Below are 24,603 nucleotides of genomic sequence, written 5' to 3' on the forward strand. Positions count from 1 at the left end.
GTGTGTGTGAGAGAGAGTAAGTGTGTGAGAGAGAGTGTGTTTGTGTGTGAGAGAGTGGGAGTGTCTGTGAGAGAGTGTACATGTGTGTGTGAGAGAGTGTGAGTGTCTGTGAGAGAGTGTGCGTGTGTGTGAGAGAGTGTGAGAGTATGAGTGTGTGAGAGAGTGTGCGTGTGTGTGAGAGAGAGTGTGAGTGTCTGTGAGAGAGTGTGCGTTTGTGTGAGAGAGTGTGAGAGTATGAGTGTGTGAGAGAGTGTGCGTGTGTGTGAGAGAGAGTGTGAGTGTCTGTGAGAGAGAGTGCGTGTGTGTGTGAGAGTGTGTGAGCGTCTGTGAGAGAGAGTGCGTGTCTGTGTGAGAGAGTGAGTGTCTGTGAAAGAGTGTGTGTGTGTGTGAGAGAGAGTGCGTGTGTGTGTGAGAGAGTGTGTGTCTGTAAGAGAGCGTGCCTTTGTGTGTGAGTTTGAGTGTGTGAGAGAGTGTAAGTGTGTGAGAGAGAGTGTGTTTGTGTGTGAGAGAGTGGGAGTGTCTGTGAGAGAGTGCGTGTGTGTGTGTGAGAGAGTGCGCGTGTGTGTGAGAGAGCGTGAGTGTGTGTAAGAGAGTGTGCGATTGCGTGTGAGAGTGTGAGTGTGTGAGAGTGTTCGTTTGTGTGTGAGTGAGTGCATGTGTGTGAGTGTGTGCGTGTGTGTGAGAGAGTGTGTGTGTGAGAGAGTGTGAGTGTCTGTGAGAGAGTGTACGTGTGTGTGAGAGAGAGTGTGTGTGTCTGTGAGAGAGTGTGAGTGTCTGTGAGAGAGTGTACGTGTGTGTGTGAGAGAGTGTACGTATGTGTGTGAGAGAGTGTATGTGTGCGTGTGAGAGAGTGTGTGTCTGTGAGAGAGTGTGAGTGTCTGTCAGAGAGTGTACGTGTGTGTGTGAGAGTGTGAGTGTCTGTGAGAGAGTGAGTGTCTGTGAGAGAGTGTACGTGTGTGTGTGAGAGAGTGTGAGTATGTCTGTAAGAGAGAGCGCATGTGTGTTGAGAGCTTGAGAGTGTCTGTGAGAGAGTGTGAGTGTCTGTGAGAGAGTGTATGTGTGTGTGTGAGACAGTGTGAGTGTCTGTGAGAGAGTGTGCGTGTGTGTGTGAGAGTGGGAGTGTCTGTGAGAGAGTGTGAGTGTGTGTGAGAGAGTGTGCGTGTGTGCGTGAGAGAGTGTGAGTATGTCTGTAAGAGAGAGCGCATGTGTGTTGAGAGCTTGAGAGTGTCTGTGAGAGAGTGTGCATGGGTGTGTGAGACAGTGTGAGTGTCTGTGAGAGAGTGCGTGTATGTGTGTGAGAGAGTGCGCGTGTGTGTGAGAGAGCGTGAGTGTGTGTAAGAGAGTGTGCGATTGCGTGTGAGAGTGTGAGTGTGTGAGAGTGTTCGTTTGTGTGTGAGTGAGCGCATGTGTGTGAGTGTTTGCGTGTGTGTGAGAGAGTGTGTGTGTGAGAGAGTGTGAGTGTCTGTGAGAGAGTGTACGTGTGTGTGAGAGAGAGTGTGTGTGTCTGTGAGAGAGTGTGAGTGTCTGTGAGAGAGTGTACGTGTGTGTGTGAGAGAGTGTACGTGTGTGTGTGAGAGAGTGTATGTGTGCGTGTGAGAGAGTGTGTGTGTGAGAGAGTGTGAGTGTCTGTGAGAGAGTGTACGTGTGTGTGAGAGAGAGTGTGTGTGTCTGTGAGAGAGTGTATGTGTGCGTGTGAGAGAGTGTGTGTCTGTGAGAGAGTGTGAGTGTCTGTGAGAGAGTGTACGTGTGTGTGTGAGAGTGGGAGTGTCTGTGAGAGAGTGTGAGTGTGTGTGAGAGAGTGTGCGTGTGTGCGTGAGAGAGTGTGAGTATGTCTGTAAGAGAGAGCGCATGTGTGTTGAGAGCTTGAGAGTGTCTGTGAGAGAGTGTGCATGTGTGTGTGAGACAGTGTGAGTGTCTGTGAGAGAGTGTATGTGTGTGTGTGAGACAGTGTGAGTGTCTGTGAGAGAGTGTGCGTGTGTGAGAGTATGTGAGGGTGTGTGTGAGAGAGTGTGAGTGTCTGTGAGAGAGTGTGAGTGTGTGTGTGAGAGAATGTGAGTGCCTATAAGAGAGTGTGCATGTGTGTGTGAGAGAGTGCGAGTGTCTGAGAGTGTGCGTGTGTGTGTGAGAGAGTGTGAGTGTGTGAGAGAGAGTGAGTGTGTGAGACAGTGTGCATGTGTGTGAAAGAGCATGAGAGTGTGTGTGTCTGTGAGAGAGTGTGAGTGTCTGTAAGAGAGTGTGGGTGTGTGTGTGAGAAAGTGTGAGTGTCCTTGAGAGAGTGTGCAAGTGGGTGTGAGAGAGTGTGTGTGTGAGAGAATGTGTGTGTGAGAGATTGTGCGTGTGTGTGTGAGAGAGTGTGTGTGTGTGTGAGAGTATGCATGTGTGCGTGAGAGAGTGTGTGTGTGAGAGTGTGTGCGTGTGTGTGTAAGAGAGTGTGAGTGTCTGTGTGAGAGAGTGCGTGTGTGTGTGAGAGTGTGCATGTGTGCATGAGGGAGTGTGTGTGTGAGAGAGTATGCGTGTGTGTGTGAGAGAGAGTGTGAGAGTCTGTGAGAGAGTGAGTGTGAGAGAGTTTGAGTGTCGGTAAGAGAGAGTGTGTGTGTGTGTGAGAGAGACTGTGCGTGTGTGTGTGAGAGAGTGTGTGTGTGAGAGAGAGTAAGTGTGTGAGAGAGAGTGTGTTTGTGTGTGAGAGAGTGGGAGTGCCTGTGAGAGAGTGCACATGTGTGTGTGAGAGAGTGTGAGTGTCTGTGAGAGAGTGTGCGTTTGTGTGAGAGAGTGTGAGAGTATGAGTGTGTGAGAGAGTGTGCGTGTGTGTGAGAGAGAGTGTGAGTGTCTGTGAGAGAGAGTGCGTGTGTGTGTGAGAGAGTGTGAGCGTCTGTGAGAGAGAGTGCGTGTGTGTGTGAGAGAGTGAGTGTCTGTGAAAGAGTGTGTGTGTGTGTGTGAGAGAGTGCGCGTGTGTGTGTGAGAGAGTGTGTGTCTGTAAGAGAGCGTGCCTTTGTGTGTGAGTTTGAGTGTGTGAGAGAGTGTAAGTGTGTGAGAGAGAGTGTGTTTGTGTGTGAGAGAGTGTGTTTGTGTGTGAGAGAGTGCGTGTGTGTGTGTGTGAGAGAGTGCGCGTGTGTGTGAGAGAGAGCGTGAGTGTGTGTAAGAGAGTGTGCGATTGCGTGTGAGAGTGTGTGTGTGAGAGTGTTCGTTTGTGTGTGAGTGAGTGCATGTGTGTGAGTGTGTGCGTGTGTGTGAGAGAGTGTGTGTGTGAGAGAGTGTGAGTGTCTGTGAGAGAGTGTACGTGTGTGTGAGAGAGAGTGTGTGTGTCTGTGAGAGAGTGTGAGTGTCTGTGAGAGTGTGTACGTGTGTGTGTGAGAGAGTGTACGTGTGTGTGTGAGAGAGTGTATGTGTGCGTGTGAGAGAGTGTGTGTCTGTGAGAGAGTGTGAGTGTCTGTGAGAGAGTGTACGTGTGTGTGTGAGAGTCTGAGTGTCTGTGAGAGAGTGTGAGTGTCTGTGAGAGAGTGTGAGTGTCTGTGAGAGAGTGTACGTGTGTGTGAGAGAGTGTGAGTGTCTGTGAGAGAGTGTGAGTGTCTGTGAGAGAGTGTACGTGTGTGTGTGAGAGAGTGTGAGTGTCTGTGAGAGAGTGTACGTGTGTGTGTGAGAGAGTGTGAGTGTCTGTGAGAGAGTGTGAGTGTCTGTGAGAGAGTGTACGTGTGTGTGTGAGAGAGTGTGAGTGTCTGTGAGAGAGTGTGAGTGTCTGTGAGAGAGTGTACGTGTGTGTGTGAGAGAGTGTGAGTGTCTGTGAGAGAGTGTGAGTGTCTGTGAGAGAGTGTGCGTGTGTGTGAGAGAGAGTGTGAGTGTCTGTGAGAGAGTGTGAGTGTCTGTGAGAGAGCGTACGTGTGTGTGTGAGAGTGTGAGTGTCTGTGAGAGAGTGCGCGTGTGTTTATGAGAGAGTGTGAGTGTCTGTGAGAGAGTGTATGTGTGAGTGTGAGAGAGTGTGAGTGTCTGTGAGAGAGAGTGCGTGTGTGTGTGAGAGAGTGTGAGCGTCTGTGAGAGAGAGTGCGTGTGCGTGAGAGAGTGTGAGGGTCTGTGAGAGAGTGTGAGTGTCTGTGAGAGAGTGTACGTGTGTGTGAGAGAGAGTGTGAGTGTCTGTGAGAGAGTGTGAGTGTCTGTGAGAGAGCGTACGTGTGTGTGTGAGAGTGTGAGTGTCTGTGAAAGAGTGTGCGTGTGAGTGTGTGAGAGAGTGTAAGTGTGTGAGAGAGAGTGTGTTTGTGTGTGAGAGAGTGGGAGTGTCTGTGAGAGAGTGTGTGTGTGTGTGTGAGAGAGCGTGAGTGTGTGAGAGAGAGTGAGTGTGTGAGAGAGTGCGTGTGTGTGTGAGAGAGTGCGTGAGTGTGTGTAAGAGAGTGCGCGATTGCGTATGAGAGTGTGAGTGTGTGAGAGAGTGTAAGTGTGTGAGAGAGAGTGTGTTTGTGTGTGAGAGACTGGGAGTGTCTGTGAGAGAGAGTGTGTGTGTGTGTGTGAGAGAGTGTGAGTGTGTGAGAGAGTCTGCGCGTGTGAGAGAGTGCGAGTGTCTGTGAGAGTGTGCCTGTTTGAGAGAGAGAGTGTGTGTGAGAGAGAGTGAGTGTGTGCGAGAGTAAGTGTGTGTGAGAGAGTGTGAGAGAGTCTGAGTGTCTGTGAGAGAGTGTGAGTGTGTGTGTGAGAGAGTGCGTGTGTGAGAGAGTGTGAGAGTCAATGAGAGAGTGTGCGAGTGTGTGAGAGAGTGTGTGTGTGTGTGAGAGAGTGTGTGTGTGTGAGAGAGTGAGAGTGTCTGTGAAAGAGTGTGCGTGTGTGTGAGAGCGCGTGAGAGTGTCTGTGAGAGAGTGTGCGTGTGTGTGTGAGAGAATGTGTGTGTCTGTGAGAGAGTGTGAGTGTGTGTGAGAGAGTGTGTGCGTGAGAGAGAGTGAGTATGTCTGTAAGAGAGAGCGCATGTGTGTTGAGAGCTTGAGAGTGTCTGTGAGAGAGTGTGCATGTGTGTGTGAGACAGTGTGAGTGTCTGTGAGAGAGTGTGTGTGTGAGACAGTGTGAGTGTCTGTGAGAGAGTGCGCGTGTGTGTGTGAGAGTGGGAGTGTCTGTGAGAGAGTGTGAGTGTGTGAGAGTATGTGAGGGTGTGTGTGAGAGAGTGTGAGTGTCTGTGAGAGAGTGTGAGTGTGTGTGTGAGAGAATGTGAGTGCCTATAAGAGAGTGTGCATGTGTGTGTGAGAGAGTGCGAGTGTCTGAGAGTGTGCGTGTGTGTGTGAGAGAGTGTGAGTGTGTGAGAGAGAGTGAGTGTGTGAGACAGTGTGCATGTGTGTGAAAGAGCATGAGAGTGTGTGTGTCTGTGAGAGAGTGTGAGTGTCTGTGAGAGAGTGTGGGTGTGTGTGTGAGAAAGTGTGAGTGTCTGTGAGAGAGTGTGCAAGTGGGTGTGAGAGAGTGTGTGTGTGAGAGAATGTGTGTGTGAGAGAGTGTGCGTGTGTGTGTGAGAGAGTGTGTGTGTGTGAGAGTGTGCATGTGTGCGTGAGAGAGTGTGTGTGTGAGAGAGTGTGCGTGTGTGTGTAAGAGAGTGTGAGTGTCTGTGAGAGAGAGTGCGTGTGTGTGTGAGAGAGAGTTTTTGTGAGGGAATGTGAGTGTGTGTGTGAGAGAGTGCGTGTGTGTGTGAGAGTGTGCATGTGTGCATGAGGGAGTGTGTGTGTGTGTGTGAGAGAGTATGCGTGTGTGTGTGAGAGAGAGTGTGAGTGTCTGTGAGAGAGTGTGTGTGAGAGAGTTTGAGTGTCGGTAAGAGAGAGTGTGTGTGTGTGAGAGAGAGACTGTGCGTGTGGGTGTGAGAGAGTGTGTGTGTGAGAGAGAGTAAGTGTGTGAGAGAGAGTGTGTTTGTGTGTGAGAGAGTGGGAGTGTCTGTGAGAGAGTGTACATGTGTGTGTGAGAGAGTGTGAGTGTCTGTGAGAGAGTGTGCGTGTGTGTGAGAGAGTGTGAGAGTATGAGTGTGTGAGAGAGTGTGCGTGTGTGTGAGAGAGTGTGTGTGTGTGTGTGAGAGAGCGTGAGTGTGTGAGAGAGAGTGAGTGTGTGAGAGAGTGCGTGTGTGTGTGAGAGAGTGCGTGAGTGTGTGTAAGAGAGTGCACGATTGCGTATGAGAGTGTGAGTGTGTGAGAGAGTGTAAGTGTGTGAGAGAGAGTATGTTTGTGTGTGAGAGACTGGGAGTGTCTGTGAGAGAGTGTGTGTGTGTGTGTGTGAGAGAGTGTGAGTGTGTGAGAGAGTCTGCGCATGTGAGAGAGTGAGTGTCTGTGAGAGTGTGCCTGTGTGTGAGAGAGAGTGTGTGTGTGAGAGAGTGAGTGTGTGCGAGAATAAGCATGTGTGAGAGAGTGTGAGAGAGTCTGAGTGTCTGTGAGAGAGTGTGAGTGTGTGTGTGAGAGAGTGCGTGTGTGAGAGAGTGTGAGAGTCAATGAGTGTGCGAGTGTGTGAGAGAGTGTGTGTGTGTGTGTGTGAGAGTGTGTGTCTGTGAGAGAGTGAGAGTGTCTGTGAAAGGGTTTGTGTGTGTGTGAGAGCGCGTGAGAGTGTCTGTGAGAGAGTGCGCGTGTGTGTGTATGAGAGAATGAGTGTGTCTGTGAGAGAGTGTGAGTGTGTGTGAGAGAGTGTGCGTGTGTTTATGAGAGAGTGTGAGTGTCTGTGAGAGAGTGTGCGTGTGTTTATGAGAGAGTGTGAGTGTCTGTGAGAGAGTGTGAGTGTCTGTGAGAGAGTGTATGTGTGAGTGTGAGAGAGTGTGAGTGTCTGTGAGAGAGTGTGAGTGTCTGTGAGAGAGTGTAATTGTGTGTGTGAGAGAGTGTGAGTGTCTGTGTGAGAGTGGGAGTGTCTGTGAGAGAGTGTGCACGTGTGTGAGAGTATGTGAGGGTGTGATAGTGTGAGTGTGCGAGAGAGTGTGTGTGTGAGAGAGTGTGGGTGTATGTGAGAGAGTGTGCGTGTGTGTGTGAGAGTGGGAGTGTCTGTGAGAGAGAGCGTGTGTGTGTGAGAGAGAGTGTGTGTGTGTGAGAGAGTATGCGTGTGTGTGTGAGAGAGAGTGTGAGTGTCTGTGAGACAGTGTGTGTGAGAGAGTTTGAGTGTCGGTAAGAGAGAGTGTGTGTGCGTGAGAGAGACCGTGCGTGTGTGTGTGAGAGAGTGTGAGTGTGTGAGAGAGAGTAAGTGTGTGTGAGAGAGTGTGTTTGTGTGTGAGAGAGTGGGAGTGTCTGTGAGAGAGTGTACATGTGTGTGTGACAGAGTGTGAGTGTCTGTGAGAGAGTGTGCGTGTGTGTGAGAGAGTGTGAGAGTATGAGTGTGTGAGAGAGTGTGCGTGTGTGTGAGAGAGAGTGTGAGTGTCTGTGAGATAGTGTGTGTGTGTGTGACAGAGTGTGAGTGTCTGTGAAAGAGTGTGCGTGTGAGTGTGTGAGAGAGTGTAAGTGTGTGAGAGAGAGTGTGTTTGTGTGTGAGAGAGTGGGAGTGTCTGTGAGAGAGTGTGTGTGTGAGAGAGCGTGAGTCTGTGAGAGTGCGTGAGTGTGTGTAAGAGAGTGCGCGATTGCGTATGAGAGTGTGAGTGTGTGAGAGAGTGTAAGTGTGTGAGAGAGAGTGTGTTTGTGTGTGAGAGACTGGGAGTGTCTGTGAGAGAGAGTGTGTGTGTGTGTGTGTGAGAGAGTGTGAGTGTGTGAGAGAGTCTGCGCGTGTGAGAGAGTGCGAGTGTCTGTGAGAGTGTGCCTGTGTGTGAGAGAGAGAGTGTGTGTGAGAGAGAGTGAGTGTGTGCGAGAGTAAGCGTGTGTGAGAGAGTGTGAGTGAGTCTGAGTGTCTGTGAGAGAGTGTGAGTGTGTGTGTGAGAGAGTGCGTGTGTGAGAGAGTGTGAGAGTCAATGAGAGAGTGTGCGAGTGTGTGAGAGAGTGTGTGTGTGTGTGTGAGAGAGTGTGTGTCTGTGAGAGAGTGAGAGTGTCTGTGAAAGAGTGTGCGTGTGTGTGAGAGCGCGTGAGAGTGTCTGTGAGAGAGTGTGCGTGTGTGTGTGAGAGAATGTGTGTGTCTGTGAGAGAGTGTGAGTGTGTGTGAGAGAGTGTGCGTGTGTGCGTGAGAGAGTGTGAGTATGTCTGTAAGAGAGAGCGCATGTGTGTTGAGAGCTTGAGAGTGTCTGTGAGAGAGTGTGCATGTGTGTGTGAGACAGTGTGAGTGTCTGTGAGAGAGTGTGTGTGTGTGTGTGTGTGTGAGACAGTGTGAGAGTCTGTGAGAGAGTGCGCGTGTGTGTGTGAGAGTGGGAGTGTCTGTGAGAGAGTGTGAGTGTGTGAGAGTATGTGAGGGTGTGTGTGAGAGAGTGTGAGTGTCTGTGAGAGAGTGTGAGTGTGTGTGTGAGAGAATGTGAGTGCCTATAAGAGAGCGTGCATGTGTGTGTGAGAGAGTGCGAGTGTCTGAGAGTGTGCGTGTGTGTGTGAGAGAGTGTGAGTGTGTGAGAGAGAGTGAGTGTGTGAGACAGTGTGCATGTGTGTGAAAGAGCATGAGAGTGTGTGTGTCTGTGAGAGAGTGTGAGTGTCTGTGAGAGAGTGTGGGTGTGTGTGTGAGAAAGTGTGAGTGTCTGTGAGAGAGTGTGCAAGTGGGTGTGAGAGAGTGTGTGTGTGAGAGAATGTGTGTGTGAGAGAGTGTGCGTGTGTGTGTGAGAGAGTGTGTGTGTGTGTGAGAGTGTGCATGTGTGCGTGAGAGAGTGTGTGTGTGAGAGAATGTGCGTGTGTGTGTGAGAGAGTGCGTGTGTGTGTGAGAGTGTGCATGTGTGCATGAGGGAGTGTGTGTGTGTGTGAGAGAGTATGCGTGTGTGTGTGAGAGAGAGTGTGAGTGTCTGTGAGAGAGTGTGTGTGAGAGAGTTTGAGTGTCGGTAAGAGAGAGTGTGTGTGTGTGTGAGAGAGACTGTGCGTGTGTGTGTGAGAGAGTGTGTGTGTGAGAGAGAGTAAGTGTGTGAGAGAGAGTGTGTTTGTGTGTGAGAGAGTGGGAGTGTCTGTGAGAGAGTGTACATGTGTGTGTGAGAGAGTGTGAGTGTCTGTGAGAGAGTGTGCGTGTGTGTGAGAGAGTGTGAGAGTATGAGTGTGTGAGAGAGTGTGCGTGTGTGTGAGAGAGAGTGTGAGTGTCTGTGAGAGAGTGTGTGCGTGTGTGAGAGAGCATGAGTGTGTGAGAGAGAGTGAGTGTGTGAGAGAGTGCGTGTGTGTGTGAGAGAGTGCGTGAGTGTGTGTAAGAGAGTGCGCGATTGCGTATGAGAGTGTGAGTGTGTGAGAGAGTGTCAGTGTGTGAGAGAGAGTGTGTTTGTGTGTGAGAGACTGGGAGTGTCTGTGAGAGAGTGTGTGTGTGTGTGTGTGAGAGAGTGTGAGTGTGTGAGAGAGTCTGCGCATGTGAGAGAGTGAGTGTCTGTGAGAGTGTGCCTGTGTGTGAGAGAGAGTGTGTGTGAGAGAGAGTGGGTGTGTGCGAGAGTAAGCATGTGTGAGAGAGTGTGAGAGAGTCTGAGTGTCTGTGAGAGAGTATGAGTGTGTGTGTGAGAGAGTGCGTGTGTGAGAGAGTGTGAGAGTCAATGAGAGAGTGTGCGAGTGTGTGAGAGAGTGTGTGTGTTTGTGAGAGAGTGTGTGTCTGTGAGAGAGTGAGAGTGTCTGTGAAAGAGTGTGTGTGTGTGAGAGCGCGTGAGAGTGTCTGTGAGAGAGTGTGCGTGTGTGTGCGTGAGAGAGTGTGAGTATGTCTGTGAGAGAGTGTATGTGTGTGTGTGAGACAGTGTGAGTGTCTGTGAGAGAGTGCGTGTGTGTGTGAGAGTGGGAGTGTCTGTGAGAGAGTGTGAGTGCGTGTGAGAGAGTGTGCGTGAGAGAGTGTGAGTATGTCTGTAAGAGAGAGCGCATGTGTGTTGAGAGCTTGAGAGTGTCTGTGAGAGAGTGTATGTGTGTGTGTGAGACAGTGTGAGTGTCTGTGAGAGAGTGTGCGTGTGTGTGTGAGAGTGTGAGTGTCTGTGAGAGAGTGTGAGTGTGTGAGAGTATGTGAGGGTGTGTGTGAGAGAGTGTGAGTGTCTGTGAGAGAGTGTGAGTGTGTGTGTGAGAGAATGTGAGTGCCTATAAGAGAGTGTGCGGTTGTGTGTGAGAGAGTGTGTGTTTGTGTGTGAGAGAGTGTGAGTGTCTGTGAGAGAGTGTACATGTGTGTGTGAGAGAGTGCGAGTGTCTGAGAGTGTACGTGTGTGTGTGAGAGATTGTGAGTGTGTGAGAGAGAGTGAGTGTGTGAGACAGTGTGCCTGTGTGTGAAAGAGCATGAGAGTGTGTGTGTCTGTGAGAGAGTGTGAGTGTCTGTGAGAGAGTGTGGGTGTGTGTGTGAGAAAGTGTGAGTGTCCTTGAGAGAGTGTGCAAGTGGGTGTGAGAGAGTGTGTGTGTGAGAGAATGTGTGTGCGAGAGAGTGTGCGTGTGTGTGTGTGTGAGAGAGTGTGTGTGTGTGTGAGAGTGTGTGTGTGTGTGTGAGAGTGTGCATGTGTGCGTGAGAGAGTGTGTGTGTGAGAGAGTGTGCGTGTGTGTGTAAGAGAGTGAGTGTCTGTGAGAGAGAGTGCGTGTGTGTGTGTGAGAGAGTGTTTGTGAGAGAATGTGTGTGTGTGTGAGAGAGTGCGTGTGTGTGTGAGAGTGTGCATGCGTGCATGAGGGAGTGTGTGTGTGTGTGTGTGAGAGAGTATGCGTGTGTGTGTGAGAGAGAGTGTGAGTGTCTGTGAGAGGGCGAGTGTGAGAGAGTTTGAGTGTCGGTAAGAGAGAGTGTGTGTGTGTGTGAGAGAGACTGTGCGTGTGTGTGAGAGAGAGTGTCTGTGTGAGAGAGAGTAAGTGTGTGAGAGAGAGTGTGTTTGTGTGTGAGAGAGTGGGAGTGTCTGTGAGAGAGTGTACATGTGTGTGTGAGAGAGTGTGAGTGTCTGTGAGAGAGTGTGCGTTTGTGTGAGAGAGTGTGAGAGTATGAGTGTGTGAGAGAGTGTGCGTGTGTGTGAGAGAGAGTGTGAGTGTCTGTGAGAGAGAGTGCGTGTGTGTGTGAGAGAGTGTGAGCGTCTGTGAGAGAGAGTGCGTGTGTGTGTGAGAGAGTGAGTGTCTGTGAAAGAGTGTGTGTGTGTGTGAGAGAGAGTGCGTGTGTGTGTGAGAGAGTGTGTGTCTGTAAGAGAGCGTGCCTTTGTGTGTGAGTTTGAGTGTGTGAGAGAGTGTAAGTGTGTGAGAGAGAGTGTGTTTGTGTGTGAGAGAGTGGGAGTGTCTGTGCGAGAGTGCGTGTGTGTGTGTGAGAGAGTGCGCGTGTGTGAGAGAGAGCGTGAGTGTGTGTAAGAGAGTGTGCGATTGCGTGTGAGAGTGTGAGTGTGTGAGAGTGTTCGTTTGTGTGTGAGTGAGTGCATGTGTGTGAGTGTTTGCGTGTGTGTGAGAGAGTGTGTGTGTGAGAGAGTGTGAGTGTCTGTGAGAGAGTGTACGTGTGTGTGAGAGAGAGTGTGTGTGTCTGTGAGAGAGTGTGAGTGTCTGTGAGAGAGTGTACGTGTGTGTGTGAGAGAGTGTACGTGTGTGTGTGAGAGAGTGTATGTGTGCGTGTGAGAGAGTGTGTGTTTGTGAGAGAGTGTGAGTGTCTGTGAGAGAGTGTACGTGTGTGTGTGAGAGTGTGAGTGTCTGTGAGAGAGTGAGTGTCTGTGAGAGAGTGTGAGTATGTCTGTAAGAGAGAGCGCATGTGTGTTGAGAGCTTGAGAGTGTCTATGAGAGAGTGTGCATGTGTGTGTGAGACAGTGTGAGTGTCTGTGAGAGAGTGTATGTGTGTGTGTGAGAGTGTGAGTGTCTGTGAGAGAGTGTGACTGTCTGTGAGAGAGTGTACGTGTGTGTGTGAGAGTGTGAGTGTCTGTGAGAGAGTGTGAGTGTCTGTGAGAGAGTGTACGTGTGTGTGTGAGAGAGTGTGTGTCTGTGAGAGAGTGTGAGTGTCTGTGAGAGAGTGTGAGTGTCTGTGAGAGAGTGTACGTGTGTGTGTGAGAGAGTGTGAGTGTCTGTGAGAGAGTGTGAGTGTCTGTGAGAGAGTGTACGTGTGTGTGTGAGAGACTGTGAGTGTCTGTGAGAGAGTGTGAGTGTCTTTGAGAGAGTGTACGTGTGTGTGTGAGAGAGTGTGAGTGTCTGTGAGAGAGTGTGAGTGTCTGTGAGAGAGTGCGTGTGTGTGTGAGAGAGTGTGAGTGTCTGTGAGAGAGTGTGAGTGTCTGTGAGAGAGTGTACGTGTGTGTGAGAGAGTGTGAGTGTCTGTGAGAGAGTGTGAGTGTCTGTGAGAGAGTGTGAATGTCTGTGAGAGAGTGTACGTGTGTGTGTGAGAGAGTGTGAGTGTCTGTGAGAGTGTGAGTGTCTGTGAGAGAGTGTGCGTGTGTGTGTGAGAGAGTGTGAGTGTCTGTGAGAGAGTGTGAGTGTCTGTGAGAGAGTGCGTGTGTGTGTGAGAGAGTGTGAGTGTCTGTGAGAGAGTGTGAGTGTCTGTGAGAGAGTGTACGTGTGTGTGTGAGAGAGTGTACGTGTGTGTGTAAGAGAGTGTGAGTGTCTGTGAGAGAGTGTGAATGTCTGTGAGAGAGTGTACGTGTGTGTGTGAGAGAGTGTGAGTGTCTGTGAGAGTGTGAGTGTCTGTGAGAGAGTGTGCGTGTGTGTGTGAGAGAGTGTGAGTGTCTGTGAGAGAGTGTGCGTGTGTGTGTGAGAGAGTGCGTGTGTGTGTGAGAGAGTGTGAGTGTCTGTGAGAGAGTGTGCGTGTGTGTGTGAGAGAGTGCGTGTATGCGTGTGAGAGCGTGACAAACACATAATCCCAACCCCAAGGAGAGGGAAGCACTAAAATCACTAAGAAACGATAAGAACATAATCATACTACCAGCAGACAAAGGCAGAATGATGGTCATCCTGGACAAAGCAGAGTACATCCAAAAAGCACAACAACTACTTGCAGATACCAACACCTACCAAAAGAGGGAGTTTGACCCCACCCCACAGCTCACCAATAGGATAAACAACACACTGAGGAACCGACAAAAAAACGCACAGATAACCAGGTCTGACCTACACAGAATGAAACCTGAAAGCAACAACACCCCCAGATTCTATGGACGACCTAAAGTGCACAAACCAGACATCCCACTCAGACCCATCGTATCGCTACCAGGGACACCATCACACAAACTGGCTAAAGAACTACAGCAGAAACTGAAACACCTGGTCAGCAGATCCAGACACTCTATACAATCAACACAGGAATTCTTGGACATCATCAGAAATATACACATAGACAAGGAAGAAACCATGGTCTCATTCGACGTAACGGCACTGTTCACCTCTATCGACAAAGCCCTAGCCAGAGAAACAATAGCCAACCTGCTGGACAGACATAACAGGACGTTGAACCCATCAACAAAGACGGCATACTTAAACTACTGGACTTGTGCCTCACAACACACTTCACATTCAACAACCAGATATACGAACAAATCAACGGAACACCCATGGGCTCACCGATCTCGGGACTCAGAGCAGAAGCAGTAATGCAAAGGTTAGAACAAACAGTCTTACCACAAATTCAACCCAAACTCTGGGTCAGATATGTGGATGACACCTTCGTAATCATTAAAAATACAGAAATAGAGAATACACACCGGATCATCAATCCCACACTCACAGGAATCCGATTCACGAGAGAGGAAGAAAAGGACAACCAACTCCCATTCCTAGACGTGAGGGTACAGAGAACACCAAACGGAGAATTCACCACAAGGGTTTACAGGAAAGTCACACACACAGACCAAGTCCTGAACTACGAGAGTAACCACCCCAACACACACAAATGAAGTTGCATCAGGACACTATTCAAACGGGCGACAACAGACTGCAGCACACCAGAACTGCAAAAAGAGGAAGAGGAACACCTGTACAAGGTATTCGCCAAAAACGGATACCCGCGCAATTTCATCCACAGATGCCTAAGGGAGAGACAACAGAACGAGGACATGCCGCAACCCAAAGGACTAGCCACACTACCATACGTCAAGAACCATCTCTGAAATGACAGCCAGACTACTGCGACCACTAGGACTTATAACAGCACACAAACCAACAGCCACTCTCAGACAACAACTCACCAGAACGAAGGACCCGATACCCAGCATGAGCAAAACTAATGTAGTGTACAAAATCCCATGCAAGGACTGCACAAAACACTATATAGGACAAACAGGAAGACAGCTAACGATCCGCATCCACGAACATCAACTAGCCACGAAAGACACAACCAGCTATCCCTAGTAGCCACACACACAGACGACAAGCAACATGAATTTGACTGGGACAACACTACCATTATAGGACAAGCCAAACAAAGAACAGCCAGGGAATTCCTAGAAGCATGGCACTCATCCACAAACTCCATCAACATACACATCGACCTGGACCCAATATACCGGCCACTACAGCAGACAGCTGAAACTGACAACCGGAAGCGGCAGGGACAGGCCACTATAAACACCGGAGGAAACACCACAGAAGCGCTTCACAGGAGGCTCCCAAGCACTGAGGATGTCACCTAGACAGGGGACGAAACGTTTGCAACAAAAACTTCCAGCTCGGCGAACAGAACCACAGCAACGAGCACCCGAGCTACAAATCTTCTCCCAAACTTAGAACGTGAGTGTTTGTGAGAGAGTGCGTGTGTGTGTGAGAAGTGTGAGTGTCTGTGAGAGAGTGTGCGTGTGTGTGTGAGAGAGTGTGCGTGTGTGTGTGAGAGAGTGTGAGTGAGAGAGTGTGTGTGAGTGTGAGAGAGCATGAGTGTCTGTGAGAGAGTGTGCGTATGTGTGGGAGAGAGCGTGAGTGTGTGGGAGAGAGTGTGCATGTGTGTGTGAGAGAGCGTGAGTGTCCGTGAGAGAGTGTGCGTCTGTGTGTGAGAGAGGGTGCATGTTTGTGTCTCTGAGAGAGTGTGCGTGTGTGTGTGAGAGAGAGTGCGTGTGTGTGTGAGAGAGTGTGTGTCTGTAAGAGAGTGTACGTTTGTGTGTGAGAGAGTGTAAGTGCGTGAGAGAGAGTGTGTTTGTGTGTGAGAGAGTGTGAGTGTCTGTGAGAGAGTGTGTGTGTGTGTGTGTGTGAGAGAGTGCGCGTGTGTGTGAGAGAGTGTGATTGTGCGTAAGAGAGTGTGCGATTGCGTGTGAGAGTGTGTGTGTGAGAGAGAGTGAGTGTGTGAGAGTGTTCGTTTGTGTGTGAGAGAGTGCGTGTGTATGTGAGAGAGCGTGAGTGTGTGAGAGAGAGAGTGTGCGAGAGTAAGCGTGTGTGTAAGAGAGTATGAGAGAGTGTGAGTGTCTGTGAGAGAGTGTGAGTGTGAGAGAGTGTGCGCGTGTGTGAGAGAGTGTGAGTGTCTGTGAGGGACGGTGCGAGGGTGTGTGAGAGAATGTGTGTGAGAGAGCGTGTGCGTCTGTGAGAGAGTGTGCGTGTGTGTGAGAGAGTGTGTGTGAGAGAGTGTGCATGTGTGTGTGAGAGAGTGTGAGTGTCTGTGAGAGAGAGTGCGAGTGTGTGTGAGAGATTGTGTGTGTGAGAGAATGTGTGTGTGAGAGAGTGTGCATGTGTGTGAGAGAGTGTGAGTGTCTGTGAGAGAGTCTGCGTGTGTGTGTGAGAGAGTGTGTGTGTGAGAGAGCGTGAGTGTTTGTGAGAGTGTGCATGTGTGCGTGAGAAGTGTGAGTATCTGTGAGAAAGTGTGCATGTGCGTGTGTGTGAGAGAGCGTGAGTGTGTGAGAGAGTGTGCGTGTCTGTGAGAGAGTGTGAGTGTGAGTGAGAGAGTGTGCGTGTGTGAGTGACAGAGCGCGAGTGTCCGTGAGAGAGTGTGCGTATGTGTGTGAGAGAGTGTGCATGTTTGTGTCTGTGAGAGAGTGTGTGTGTGTGTGTGAGAGAGCGTGAGTGTGTGTGAGAGACTGTGCGTGTGTGTTAGAGAGCGTGAGTGTCTGTGAGAGAGTGTGCGTGTGTGTGTGAGAGAGTGTGCGTATGTGTGAGAGAGTGTGCGTATGTGTGTGAGAGAGTGTGCAAGTGTCTGTGTGTGAGAGAGTGTGATTGTCTGTGAGAGAGTGTGTGTGAGAGAGTGTGAGTGTCTGCGAGAGGGTGCACATGTGTCTGTGATGGAGTGTGTGTGTGTGTGTATGAGAGAGTGTGAGTGTCTGCGAGAGAGCGTAAGTTTCTGTGAGAGAGTGTGAGTGTCCGTGAGTGTGCATGTGTGTGTGAAAGACTGTGCGCTTGTGTGTGAGAGAGTGTGAGTGTCTGTGAGAAAGTGTGCGTTTGTGTGAGAGAGAGTGTGAGTGCCTGTGAGAGAGCGTGAGTGTCTGTGAGAGAGTGTGAGTGCCTGTGAGAGACAGTGCGAGGGTGTGTGAGAGAATGTGTGTGAGAGAGTGTGCATGTGTGTGTGAGAGTGTGAGTGTCTGTGAGAGAGTGTGAGTGTCTGTGAGAGAGTGTGAGTGTCTGTGAGAGACGGTGCGAGGGTGTGTGAGAGAATGTGTGTGTGAGAGAGTGTGCGTGTGTGTGTGAGAGAGTGTGAGTGTCTGTGAGAGAGTGTGCGAGTGGGTGTGAGAGAGTGTGTGTGTGAGAGAATGTGTGTGAGAGAGTGTGGATGTGTGTGTGAGAGTGTGAGTGTCTGTGAGAGAGTGTGAGTGTCTGTGAGAGAGTGTGAGTGTCTGTGAGAGACGGTGCGAGGGTGTGTGAGAGAATGTGTGTGTGAGAGAGTGTGCGTGTGTGTGTGAGAGAGTGTGAGTGTCTGTGAGAGAGTGTGCGAGTGGGTGTGAGAGAGTGTGTGTGTGAGAGAATGTGTGTGAGAGAGTGTGCGTGTGTGTGAGAGAGTGTGTGTCTGTGAGAGAGAGTGCGAGTGTGTGTGAGAGATTGTGTGTGTGAGAGAATGTGTGCGTGAGAGAGAGTGTGAGTGTGTGTGAGAGAGTGTGAGTGTCTGTGAGAGAGTCTGCGTGTGTGTGTGAGAGAGTGTGTGTGTGAGAGAGCGTGAGTGTTTGTGAGAGTGTGCGTGAGAAGTGTGAGTATCTGTGTGAGAGTGTGCATGTGCGTGTGTGTGAGAGAGCGTGAGTGTGTGAGAGAGTGTGCGTGTCTGTGAGAGAGTGTGCGTATGTGTGGGAGAGAGCGTGAGTGTGTGTGAGAGAGTGTGCGTGTGTGAGTGACAGAGCGTGAGTGTCCGTGAGAGAGTGTGCGTATGTGTGTGAGAGAGTGTGCATGTTTGTGTCTGTGAGAGTGTATGTGTGTGTGTGAGAGAGCGTGAGTGTCTGTGAGAGAGTGTGCGTATGTGTGGGAGAGAGCATGAGTGTGTGTGAGAGAGTGTGCGTGTGTGTGTGAGAGAGTGTGAGTGAGAGAGTGTGTGTGAGTGTGAGAGAGCATGAGTGTCTGTGAGAGAGGGTGCGTATGTGTGGGAGAGAGCGTGAGTGTGTGTGAGAGAGTGTGCATGTGTGTGTGAGAGAGCGTGAGTGTCCGTGAGAGAGTGTGCGTATGTGTGTGAGAGAGGGTGCATGTTTGTGTCTCTGAGAGAGTGTGCGTGTGTGTGTGAGAGAGAGTGCGGGTGGTTGTGAGAGAGTGTGTGTCTGTAAGAGAGTGTATGTTTGTGTGTGAGAGAGTGTAAGTGCGTGAGAGAGAGTGTGTTTGTGTGTGAGAGAGTGTGAGTGTCTGTGAGAGAGTGTGTGTGTGTGTGTGTGTGAGAGAGTGCGCGTGTGTGTGAGAGAGTGTGATTGTGCGTAAGAGAGTGTGCGATTGCGTGTGAGAGTGTGTGTGTGAGAGAGAGTGAGTGTGTGAGAGTGTTCGTTTATGTGTGAGAGAGTGCGTGTGTGTGTGAGAGAGTGTGAGTGTGTGAGAGAGAGAGTGTGCGAGAGTAAGCGTGTGTGTAAGAGAGTATGAGAGAGTGTGAGTGTCTGTGAGAGAGTGTGAGTGTCTGTGAGAGAGTGTGCGCGTGTGTGTGAGAGAGTGTGAGAGTGTCTATGAGGGACGGTGCGAGGGTGTGTGAGAGAATGTGTGTGAGAGAGCGTGTGCGTCTGTGAGAGAGTGTGCGTGTGTGTGAGAGAGTGTGTGTGAGAGAGTGTGCATGTGTGTGTGAGAGAGTGTGAGTGTCTGTGAGAGAGAGTGCGAGTGTGTGTGAGATTGTGTGTGTGAGAGAATGTGTGTGTGAGAGAGTGTGCATGTGTGTGAGAGAGTGTGAGTGTCTGTGAGAGAGTGCGCGAGTGGGTGTGAGAGTGAGTGTGTGAGAGAGAGTGTGAATGTCTGTGAGAGAGTGTGAGTGTCTGTAAGGGTGTGCGATTGTATGTGAGAGAGTGTGAGTGTGTGAGAGAGAGTGCGTGTGTGTGTGAGAGTGTGAGTGCCTGTAAGAGAGAGTGCGTGTGTGTTTATGAGTGTCTGTGAGAGAGTGCGCGTGTGTGTGTGTGAGAGTGTGAGTGTCTGTGAGAGAGTGTGCGTGTGTGTGTGAGAAAGCGTGAGTGTCTGTGGGAGAGTGTGAGTGTGTGTGAGAGAATGTGTGTGAGAGAGAGTGTGCGTGTGTGTGTGTGTGAGAGAGTGTGAGTGTCTGTGAGAGAGTGTGCGAGTGGGAGTGAGAGAGTGTGAGTGTCTGCAAGAGAGTGTGCGAGTGGGTGTATGAGAGTGTGTGTGTGAGAGAATGTGTGTGAGAGAGTGTGCGTGTGTGTGAGAGAGCGTGAGTGTCTGTGAGAGAGAGTGCGTGTGTGTGTGAGAGAGTGTGAGTGTCTGCAAGAGAGTGTGCGAGTGGGTGTGAGAGAGTGTGTGTGTGAGAGAATGTGTGTGAGAGAGTGTGCGTGTGTGTGAGAGAGCGTGAGTGTCTGTGAGAGAGAGTGCGTGTGTGTGTGAGCGTGCGTGAGTGGCTGTGAGAGAATGGCGTGTCTGTGAGAGAGTGTAAGTGTGTGTGTGAGAGAGTGTGCGTAAGTGTGAGAGAGTGTGCGTATATATGTGAGAGAGTGTGCATGTGTCTGTGTGTGTGAGAGAGTGTGCGTGTGTGTGTGAGAGAGTGTGAGTGTGTGAGAGAGTGTGCATGTGTGTGAGAGAGAGTGTGTGTGTGAGAGAGTGTGCATATGTGTGTGAGAGAGTGTGCAAGTGTGTGTGTGAGAGAGTGTGAGTGTCTGTGTGTGAGAGAGTGTGAGTGTCTGTAAGAGAGTGTGTGTGTGTGTTTGAGAGAGTGTGCGTGTGTGTGAGCGAGTGTGTGTGTGTGAGAGAGTGTGACTGTCTGTAAGAGAGTGTGTGTGTGTGTTTGAGAGAGTGTGTGTGTGTGTGAGAGAGTGTGTGTGTGAGACAGTGTGAGTGTCTGCGAGAGGGTGCACATGTGTGTGTGAGAGAGTGTGCGTGTGTGTGAGAGAGTGTGCGTGTCTGTGAGAGAGTGTGAGTGTCTGTGAGAGAGTGCGCGAGTGGGTGTGAGAGAGTGTGTGTGAGAGAGTGCGCGAGTGGGTGTGAGAGAGTGTGTGTGAGAGAGTGTGAGTGTCTGTGAGAGAGTGTGCGTGTGTGTGTGAGAGAGTGTGTGTGAGAGAATGTGCCTGTGAGAGAGTGTGCATGTGTGCGTGAGAGAGTGTGCGTGTGTGTGAGAGAGTGCGTGTGTGTGAGTATTTGCTTGTGTGCGTGAGAAAGTGCGTGTGTTATGAGAGAGTGTGCGTGTGTGTGTGAGAGAGTGTGTGTGTGTGTGTGAGAGTGTGTGTGTGTGTGTGAGTGTTCGCGTGTGTGCGTGAGAGAGTGCGTGTGTGCGTGAGAGTGGGAGTGTCTGTGAGAGAGTGTGTGTGTGTGTTTATGAGAGAGTGTGAGAGTCTGAAAGAGAGAGTGTGTGTGTGTGAAAGAGTGTGAGTGTCTGTGAGAGTGTGCGCGTGTGTGTTTATGAGAGAGTGTGAGAGTCTGAAAGAGAGAGTGTGTGTGTGTGTGAAAGAGTGGGAGTGCCTGTAAGAGAGTGTGCGCGTGTGTGTTTATGAGGGAGTGTGAGAGTCTGAAAGAGAGAGTGTGTGTGTGTGTGAAAGAGTGTGAGTGTCTGTGAGAGAGTGTGCGTGTGTTTATGAGAGAGTGTGAGAGTCTGAAAGAGAGAGTGTGTGTGTGTGTGTGTGTGTGTGAAAGAGTGTGAGTGTCTGTGAGAGAGTGCGCGTGTGTTTATGAGAGGGTGTGAGTGCCTGTGAGAGAGTGTGAGTGTGTGTTTATGAGAGAGTGTGAGAGTCTGAAAGAGAGAGTGTGTGTGTGTGAAAGAGTGTGAGTGTCTGTGAGAGAGTGTGCGTGTGTTTATGAGAGAGTGTGAGAGTCTGAAAGAGAGTGTGTGTGTGTGTGTGAAAGAGTGTGAGTGTCTGTGAAAGTGTGCGCATGTGTTTATGAGAGAGTGTGAGAGTCTGAAAGAGAGTGTGAGTGTCTGTAAGGGTGTGCGATTGTATGTGAGAGAGTGTGAGTGTGTGAGAGAGAGTGCGTGTGTGTGTGAGAGTGTGAGTGTCTGTGAGAGAGTGTGCGTGTGTTTATGAGAGAGTGTGAGTGCCTGTAAGAGAGAGTGCGTGTGTGTTTATGAGAGTGTGTGAGAGTCTGATAGAGAGAGTGTGCGTGTGTGTGAGAGTGGGAGTGTCTGTGAGAGAGTGGGAGTGTGTGTTTATGAGAGAGTGTGTGTGTCTGAAAGAGAGAGTGTGTGTGTGTGTGCGTGAGAGAGTGTGAGTGTCTGTAAGGGTGTGCGATTGTATGTGAGAGAGTGTGAGTGTGTGAGAGAGAGTGAGTGTGTGAGAGAGCAGGAGTGTCTGTGAGAGAGTGCGTGTTTGTGTGTGAGAGAGTGTGAGTGTGTGAGAGAGTGAGTGTGTGAGAGAGAGTGTGAGTGTCTGTGACAGAGTGCCCGTGTGTGTGAGAGAGAGTGTGAGTGTCTATAAGAGAATGTGCGATTGTGTGTGAGAGAGTGTGTGTGTGAGAGAGTGTGACTGTCTGTAAGAGAGTGTGTGTGTGTGTTTGAGAGAGTGTGTGTGTGTGTGAGAGAGTGTGTGTGTGAGACAGAGTGAGTGTCTGCGAGAGGGCGCACATGTGTGTGTGAGAGAGTGTGCGTGTGTGTGAGAGAGTGTGCGTGTATGTGAGAGAGTGTGAGTGTCTGTGAGAGAGTGCGCGAGTGGGTGTGAGAGAGTGTGCGTGAGAGAGTGCGCGAGTGGGTGTGAGAGAGTGTGTGTGAGAGAGTGTGAGTGTCTGTGAGAGAGTGTGCGTGTGTGTGTGAGAGAGTGTGTGTGAGAGAATGTGCCTGTGAGAGAGTGTGCATGTGTGCGTGAGAGAGTGTGCGTGTGTGTGTGAGAGAGTGCATGTGTGTGAGTATTCGCGTGTGTGCGTGAGAGAGTGCGTGTGTTATGAGAGAGTGTGTGTGTGTGTGTGAGAGAGTGTGTGTGAGTGTTGGCGTGTGTGCGTGAGAGAGTGTGCGTGTGTATGTGAGAGAGTGTGTGTGTGTGAGTGTTCGCGTGTGTGCGTGAGAGAGAGCGTGTGTGCGTGAGAGAGTGTGCGGGTGTGTGTGAGAGTGTGAGTGTGTGAGAGAGTGTGCATGTGTGTGTGTGTGAGAGAGAGTGTGTGTGTGAGAGAGTGTGCATATGTGTGTGAGAGAGTGTGCAAGTGTGTGTGTGTGTGAGAGAGTGTGAGTGTCTGTGTGTGAGAGAGTGTGAGTGTCTGTAAAGAGTGTGTGTGTGTGTGTTTGAGAGAGTGTGCGTGTGTGTGAGAGAGTGTGTGTGTGTGAGAGAGTGTGACTGTCTGTAAGAGAGCGTGTGTGTGTGTTTGAGAGAGTGTGTGTGTGTGTGAGAGAGTGTGTGTGTGAGACAGTGTGAGTGTCTTCGAGAGGGTGCACATGTGTGTGTGAGAGAGTGTGCGTGTGTGTGAGAGAGTGTGCGTGTCTGTGAGAGAGTGTGAGCGTCTGTGAGAGAGTGCGCGAGTGGGTGTGAGAGAGTGTGTGTGAGAGAGTGCGCGAGTGGGTGTGAGAGAGTGTGTGTGAGAGAGTGTGAGTGTCTGTGAGAGAGTGTGCGTGTGTGTGTGAGAGAGTGTGTGTGAGAGAATGTGCCTGTGAGAGAGTGTGCATGTGTGCGTGAGAGAGTGTGCGTGTGTGTGTGAGAGAGTGCGTGTGTGTGAGTATTCGCGTGTGTGCGTGAGAGAGTGCGTGTGTTATGAGAGAGTGTGCGTGTGTGTGTGAGAGAGTGTGTGTGAGTGTTGGCGTGCGTGCGTGAGAGAGTGTGCGTGTGTGTGTGAGAGAGTGTGTGTGTGAGTGTTCGCGTGTGTGCGTGAGAGAGAGCGTGTGTGCGTGAGAGAGTGTGCGGGTGTGTGTGAGAGTGTGAGTGTGTGAGAGTGTGTGAGAGAGTGTGTGTGTGAGACAGTGTGAGTGTCTTCGAGAGGGTGCACATGTGTGTGTGAGAGAGTGTGCGTGTGTGTGAGAGAGTGTGCGTGTCTGTGAGAGAGTGTGAGCGTCTGTGAGAGAGTGCGCGAGTGGGTGTGAGAGAGTGTGTGTGAGAGAGTGCACGAGTGGGTGTGAGAGAGTGTGTGTGAGAGAGTGTGAGTGTCTGTGAGAGAGTGTGCGTGTGTGTGTGAGAGAGTGTGTGTGAGAGAATGTGCCTGTGAGAGAGTGTGCATGTGTGCGTGAGAGAGTGTGCGTGTGTGTGTGAGAGAGTGCGTGTGTGTGAGTATTCGCGTGTGTGCGTGAGAGAGTGCGTGTGTTATGAGAGAGTGTGCGTGTGTGTGTGAGAGAGTGTGTGTGAGTGTTGGCGTGCGTGCGTGAGAGAGTGTGCGTGTGTGTGTGAGAGAGTGTGTGTGTGAGTGTTCGCGTGTGTGCGTGAGAGAGAGCGTGTGTGCGTGAGAGAGTGTGCGGGTGTGTGTGAGAGTGTGAGTGTGTGAGAGTGTGTGCATGTGTGTGTGTGTGAGAGAGAGTGTGTGTGTGAGAGAGTGTGCATATGTGTGTGAGAGAGTGTGCAAGTGTGTGTGTGTGTGAGAGAGTGTGAGTGTCTGTGTGTGAGAGAGTGTGAGTGTCTGTAAAGAGTGTGTGTGTGTGTGTTTGAGAGAGTGTGCGTGTGTGTGAGAGAGTGTGTGTGTGTGAGAGAGTGTGACTGTCTGTAAGAGAGCGTGTGTGTGTGTTTGAGAGAGTGTGTGTGTGTGTGAGAGAGTGTGTGTGTGAGACAGTGTGAGTGTCTTCGAGAGGGTGCACATGTGTGTGTGAGAGAGTGTGCGTGTGTGTGAGAGAGTGTGCGTGTCTGTGAGAGAGTGTGAGCGTCTGTGAGAGAGTGCGCGAGTGGGTGTGAGAGAGTGTGTGTGAGAGAGTGCGCGAGTGGGTGTGAGAGAGTGTGTGTGAGAGAGTGTGAGTGTCTGTGAGAGAGTGTGCGTGTGTGTGTGAGAGAGTGTGTGTGAGAGAATGTGCCTGTGAGAGAGTGTGCATGTGTGCGTGAGAGAGTGTGCGTGTGTGTGTGAGAGAGTGCGTGTGTGTGAGTATTCGCGTGTGTGCGTGAGAGAGTGCGTGTGTTACGAGAGAGTGTGCGTGTGTGTGTGAGAGAGTGTGTGTGAGTGTTGGCGTGCGTGCGTGAGAGAGTGTGCGTGTGTGTGTGAGAGAGTATGTGTTTGTGAGTGTTCGCGTGTGTGCGTGAGAGAGAGCGTGTGTGCGTGAGAGAGTGTGCGTGTGTGTGTGAGAGAGTGAGTGTGTGAGAGAGTGTGCATGTGTGTGTGTGTGAGAGAGAGTGTGTGTGTGAGAGAGTGTGCATATGTATGTGAGAGAGTGTGCAAGTGTGTGTGTGTGTGAGAGAGTGTGAGTGTCTGTGTGTGAGAGAGTGTGAGTGTCTGTAAGAGAGTGTGTGTGTGTGTGTTTGAGAGAGTGTGCGTGTGTGTGAGAGAGTGTGTGTGTGTGAGAGAGTGTGACTGTCTGTAAGAGAGCGTGTGTGTGTGTTTGAGAGAGTGTGTGTGTGTGAGAGAGTGTGTGTGTGAGACAGTGTGAGTGTCTGCGAGAGGGTGCACATGTGTGTGTGAGAGAGTGTGCGTGTGTGTGAGAGAGTGTGCGTGTCTGTGAGAGAGTGTGAGTGTCTGTGAGAGAGTGCGCGAGTGGGTGTGAGAGAGTGTGTGTGAGAGAGTGCGCGAGTGGGTGTGAGAGAGTGTGTGTGAGAGAGTGTGAGTGTCTGTGAGAGAGTGTGCGTGTGTGTGTGAGAGAGTGTGTGTGAGAGAATGTGCATGTGAGAGAGTGTGCATGTGTGCGTGAGAGAGTGTGCGTGTGTGTGTGAGAGAGTGCGTGTGTGTGAGTATTCGCGTGAGTGCATGTGTTATGAGAGAGTGTGCGTGTGTGCGTGAGAGAGTGCGTGTGTGCGTGAGAGTGGGAGTGTCTGTGAGAGAGTGTGTGTGTGTGTTTATGAGAGAGTGTGAGAGTCTGAAAGAGAGAGTGTGTGTGTGTGTGAAAGAGTGTGAGTGTCTGTGAGAGTGTGCGCGTGTGTGTTTATGAGAGAGTGTGAGAGTCTGAAAGAGAGAGTGTGTGTGTGTGTGAAAGAGTGTGAGTGTCTGTGAGAGTGTGCGTGTGTTTATGAGAGAGTGTGAGAGTCTGAAAGAGAGAGAGTGTGTGTGTGTGTGTGAAAGAGTGTGAGTGTCTGTGAGAGTGTGCGCGTGCGTGTTTATGAGAGAGTGTGAGAGTCTGAAAGAGAGAGTGTGTGTGTGTGTG

This window comes from Chiloscyllium plagiosum, unplaced genomic scaffold, assembly GCF_037043375.1.
Source record: "Chiloscyllium plagiosum isolate Xiang-an unplaced genomic scaffold, Cpla_swu_hap1 HiC_scaffold_1, whole genome shotgun sequence".
In the NCBI taxonomy this organism is placed as follows: domain Eukaryota; kingdom Metazoa; phylum Chordata; class Chondrichthyes; order Orectolobiformes; family Hemiscylliidae; genus Chiloscyllium; species Chiloscyllium plagiosum.